The 5,923-nt window shown below is 38.5% G+C and overlaps 1 pseudogene; it reads left to right on the top strand.

Moving 5' to 3' along the window:
• LOC110288630 lies at nt 1-4,896 on the top strand (annotated as a pseudogene).
• The last annotated feature ends 1,027 nt before the right edge of the window (nt 4,897-5,923 follow it).

Here is a 5,923-nt window from a genome sequence, read left to right on the forward strand (position 1 = left end):
ATGCTTGTGAAAAATGGAAGTAAGTAAATACTCTTTAAAAATCTGTGAGAAATGGCAATATGAGAGATGTTCCACTTGGGAATGACTGCAGTACCAAATGAATGACAAACAAGTTACAGAATTGACAGCACTGAGTGGTTGTTTGGGTGTGAGATGCTCATTCAGCATTGCCAGTATTAAGACAACAACTTATGTTATGAAGCCCATGTTTGCATTTTTTTGCAGTTTTGTCTGACTTCCAATTTCTCCAACCTCCAGTCAGTTTTCACCCACAGATGCAATTGCCACAATTTCAGCTAAGTTTCTCCCATGTTAATGGACAACTTCAGAACCATCACTACTTTTCAAAGACTTCAAACATGACATCACCTTCAATATACTTTTTGCTATATCTGGGGTCAATGGACAATAAAACCTGATAATAAAGATACTCCAATTATGTCTTTAAAATAGACACAAGCACACACAATATCAAGTACTGACCTTCTATGGCAGTTTTGTGCCATGGTAAAATGAGAGCTATGTCTTAGGGTGTACTGGCTAGTTTTGTGTCAACTTGACACAGCTGGAGTTATCACAGAGAAAGGAGCTTCAGTTGAGGAGATGCCTCCATGAGATCTAACTGTAAGGCATTTTCTCAATTAGTGATCAAGGGGGAAAGGCCCCTTGTGGGTGGGACCATCTCTGGGCTGGTTTTCTTGGGTTCTATAAGAGAGCAGGCTGAGCAAGCCAGGGTAGGCAAGCCAGTAAAGAACATCCCTCCATGGCCTCTGCATCAGCTCCTGCTTTCTGACCTGCTTGAGTTCCAGTCCTGACTTCCTTTGGTGATGAACAGCAGTATGGAAGTGTAAGCCGAAAAAACCCTTTTCTCCCCAACTTGCTTCTTGGTCATGATGTTTGTGCAGGAATAGAAACCCTGACTAAGACATAGGGATAATTTAATTAAAAACCAATGAACAAACAGAATCTCATATGTGGAGATTTATCACTGACTGAGCACAGCATTATATTCTGTTGCATATATAGTATAAATATCCATAATTCTCTCAATTTTTCAGCATACCTCATGTTTATTGAGATGTCATGTTGAATATTTCTCAATCTCTACTCTTCAAAATGAGCAAAGACTTCCAACACAAACTATTTGACATAGGTACAGAGTAGATAATTTTAATGTAAACATTCAGGGAAATGCTGATACAACTTAGGATTGTGATGATTTATGTGAATAATATTATTTATTTACTCTTGTATTCGTGTATTTCTCTAATTCACTTCAAAGTAAGAAACTGTCTACTCAACCTTCACACACTCTCCATCCCACATATCTGAAACCAAAGAGCCTGATGAAAAGCAGATTCTCTAACAGACCACACGTATGAGGAACTCTGTATCTCCTTCCTTGACATCACTGATGTGCCATTGCTGGTCCATAGAATTTTTCAATTTCTTCTCATTATTAAGAAGATTGGTTATGACCAGAACCAAAAATTGAGGAAGAACTGATAGACAATTTGAGGAGGGTTGTTCTTCGAAGAGCCCCACTATCCACCAAAACCAGGCTATCTTCAAAATTACTAAAAGCAACAAACATTCATTAAGGGCTATCTAAGAATACCATAGAGTCATTCTTCTCTAACACACACAAATTTAGTCTATTACACAGAAGCACTGTATACAAAGGTTAGACTACCACTGTTTCCCTCGTTTAGCATCGATCCTTTCAAGAATCAGCTGATTGCATCCATTTTCTCTGAGAATAAAATTGTCCTATATACCTGAAGATCTCCTAATGCCAAGAACTCTAAAAAGAGGTGATGTCAGAATTTAGCAAGGAGAAAATACAGGTGTGTTTGCTCAGGAATTGTCAAGGATATCCAACCCCCACATCAAGAAACAGAGTTCAACTTCCTCAAAGATATAAAAGTCTGCTCTGCTTCAGCATTCATTACTTTTTGCCACCATGAATGCTCTTCTATTCCTGCCCCACTGTGGGAACTTCTGGTGAATTTGTGGTCTTCTGTGGTCGTCTTCTTCTAATTAAATAAAAAGCAATGACTCTTGTTTCTGCTATTTTAATGCTAGTATTCACAATTCTTCCCCATCATCATTTCCATTTTTATAATCTCTCAAATTTACTTTACACCTGTATTTATCAACACATTCTCTATAGCATACTTTGTTAAATTTAGGGCCTTGATTATAGAGGTTGAACGGGAAGCCAAAGAGATGACAAAATGAACCAAGAGGAATATTCCTCAGCAGCAACAATATGGATATACAAAGCATAGTTCTTGAGGAACTTCAGGGAGAAACAAGCAGTCAACTATACCACTAACATTTAATTGGATCCCACTAATTGTGTTCTTTGGTCATTTCTTCTAATTTTCTCTGGAACTCTGAAAGGTTCTGAGACCACTAGGATCTAGTTACCTGTCCTGAATTTCTTGCCACTGGCAGACATCAAATCTGTGTTGTTTACTGGTATTGGTGTTTCTGTTAGTGATTCTACTCAGAATGTAATACTAAAAAAAGTGGGAAGGAAAAATAATACTAAAACACTGAGCAATCCATCCTCTAACATCTTCAATTTGCTTCACCTCTCTATTTCTATCCTAGCCACTTTCCCTGCTAATGATGATGATAAGATCATTGGAGGCTATGTCTGCTGGGAGAACTCTGTCACCTACCAGGTATCCCTGAACTCTGGCTATCTCTTCTGTGGAGGATCCCTTATCAGTGATCAATGAGTGTTGTCTGCAGCTCACTGCTACAAAAGCTAAGTGAGGGTTTCCTAACAACATTGTTCCCAGAGTGGGGCATCTTTACAGTAGGCATCTGCAAGGGCATGTGTTAAAGTTGGAGAGAAAAGGGAAAGGTGAGAAGGAAAGAAGGTGCTGACAGAATCTCAGATTCAAAGCCCTTAGAAGAGCATAGAATGGAATGTCTCACCAATGTCACACCACTACACACACATAGAAATGAATAGATAATAAATAAATAAATATATTAATATGAAAGAAAGAAAAACATACATCTTGAAAGAAAGAAAGGACTACGTTCTCACCATACAAACTAATGAGCAATCTCGTAAAGGTTTTCTCATTTGGTAACTTGGTCCTATAACAAGAAATTTTATTAGACTTTTGGCAATACAACTGAATATTGCTTTATTTAATTTTTCCCAAGATATTTTATATTCTATTATGGGATTGCGTAAAAGTGTTTATAAAATGGGCTTTTAACTTAATTTAATTATTTTAAAAAGTAATTAAAATACCAACTACATAGCCTCATAATCTAGATTGTGACTAATTAGTGTAGAGTGGAATCTTGAAAATGAACCTCTACACTGTCTCAGAATCTGGCTAAGAGTCAGATACCTAACGTTGACACTTCTGCTTTAAATGCAAGAGTAGAGCGTTCTTTACCAAGGAAATTGGGATTAAAATTTCCTGTGTGAAGTAAAAAATTGACTTAGTAGACAAAGAGACCTTCAAATGACGCTGTAGTTTCTTTTACTGGGTACATTGAAATAAGATCGACTATAGAGTATTCTGCATGGCAGAACTTCACATTGCCATATGTACACTGAATCTCTCTGAGAAAGAAAAGAAAACACACCTTCCTTGTTCTTCTCTTATGATGCTTCAGAGTGAGGACCTTGGGGAACTTGTGATGTCTGAGACATAGAGTAACAGAGTGTAGCATTCCTCATCTTCCCAACAGCCGCATCCAAGTGAGACTGGGAGAGCACATCAATGTCCTTGGGGGCAATGAGCAGTTTGTCAATGCTGCCAAGATCATCAAGAACCCTAACTTCCAAAGGAAGAATCTGAACAATGACATCATGTTGATCAAGCTCTCGTACCCTGTGACCCTCATTGCCAGAGTGGCTACTGTGGCTCTGCCCAGCTCCTGTGCACCTGCAAGCACTTAGTGGCTAGGGCAACACCCTTAACTGCAGTGGTGAGTAGGATTTGTCACCTATTACTATTTTTTTGTTGTTGTTTTGTTTTGTATTCCCTGTAATCACTCCCTCCCTGAAATTATCCTCCTGGCTTCAAAATGGTAAATATATTAGATGTGCACAGTACATTTATGTCTGCAAGAGATTCTACAAAAATTTACACAACAAATGAACTGATCCCAAGTATCTGATCAGGCACATGCAGAACATAACATTATTTTATCAGGAAGGATAATAGCAACAAATATTCTTGAATGGGAAAGCTATTCTTTCTGTGGAACTTAAGGTTATAGGAAACAGTCCATTGCTTGCCAGTTGGTTCAACACAGGTCTCCTGTCTGGATATGGCAGTCTTCATTCTTTTCCTTTTCTCACAGTCAATAACCCAGACCTGCTCCAGTGCCTGGATGCTCCACTGCTTCCTCAGGCTGACTGTGAAGCCTCCTATCCTGGAAAGATCACTGATAACATGGTCTGTGCTGGCTTCCTAGAGGGAGGCAAGGATTCCTGCCAGGTGATTGCCACCCTCCACTTTTCCAAACCTCTGTTCTTTTGGGTGTGGGGCTTGGAAGTTTAGTATTATGAAGCAAAAATAGCTGTGGTGGTACTATGAGAAATGAGGGGACATCCTTTAGATCTGAACACAGTCTTTAGGATAGCAGATGGGCTATGGGGTAAAATAAATGGAACAAGGGAGCATAATACAGGTATTGAGTTTACTATGTGCAGCTCTATTTCACATGCCCTTTCTTATGCACTGTGTTCCTCTTTCCCGGGGTGACTTTGGTGGCCCTGTGGTCTGCAATGGAGACCTCCAGGGTATTGCCTTCTGGGGCAATGGCAGTGCCCTGCCAGACATTCCTGGTCAGACCACCAAGGTCTGAAACTATGTGGATTGGATTCAGGACACAAATGCTGCCAACTAGAGATCCCCTATCCCTCTGTATTCTCTTTGTCGATAAAGTGAAATTTTCATTACTGTCTGTTTCTATCTGATCTCTTTAGCCCCTGGGTTTTAAGGATAGATTTCATCTCAGATGATTCTCTCATCTTCAGTTATCTGGAAAGCATCCTTTCTCTCAGTATAAGTTACATGTATCAGAAGTACATGAAGACTCAAAGCTCCAAAGTCAGAAGTACATGAAGAGACAAAGCTCCAAAGAGTTAAAACAAGAAGCTATGTGCTGCCTGAACTTCAGCCTATTTTGCAGGAAGACAGCATTGTATATCAAAGGTTTTATGGCTGTCTTGGTGTTGTTTTTTTTCTTATTTGACAGCATTTATAGTGCCATTCTATACCAAAGGAGCTAGGTCTTAGGGACAAAGGCTCTATGTAGGCAACAGCTCAACTTCTCCATGTTTAACAGTTGTGTAGGTGTTTTCTTCAGCAATAGTGACACTGTTGCTTTGTGAAAATAATGTATGACCTTGGCACCAGTCTAAATTGTTTTTGATTTCTATTGGTTTGCATTTTAGAGAGAGAGAAAAAGAAAACATATTTGTGTGTTAGGGAAATCAAGTTCATGTTTATGCATACAAATATACTTTATGAAAAACAAAATTTTGAAAAACAGAGAAATTGCCTTAAATGTCTTACATGTATGCAAATCTGTTCAAGGCAGTTGGTAGGATTTTATTTCAGTTTCTGGTTATAACATTCTCTCTAACACCAAAACAAAAGAAAAATAATATAAAACAACAAGAAAAAGAACAAGAAACAATTAGGGAAAAAAATTATATTTGCCAACTGACGAAGACCAGCTTTGCAAACGCCTTAAAGAGGCAGACAGACTACCGCTCTGGTGGCAAGTAGCAAAGCTTTACTGATTTCTTCAGCTTATAAACATTGGGGTATGACTTTGCAATTGTTACTCAAAAAATAAAAATTTTACTTAGTTGCACCTGGCACACAATATTATCATTTTTGGAGTAATTTTCTCATAACAAGAATAT

This window comes from Mus caroli, unplaced genomic scaffold, assembly GCF_900094665.2.
Source record: "Mus caroli unplaced genomic scaffold, CAROLI_EIJ_v1.1 scaffold_12520_1, whole genome shotgun sequence".
Classification (NCBI taxonomy): Eukaryota; Metazoa; Chordata; class Mammalia; order Rodentia; family Muridae; genus Mus; species Mus caroli.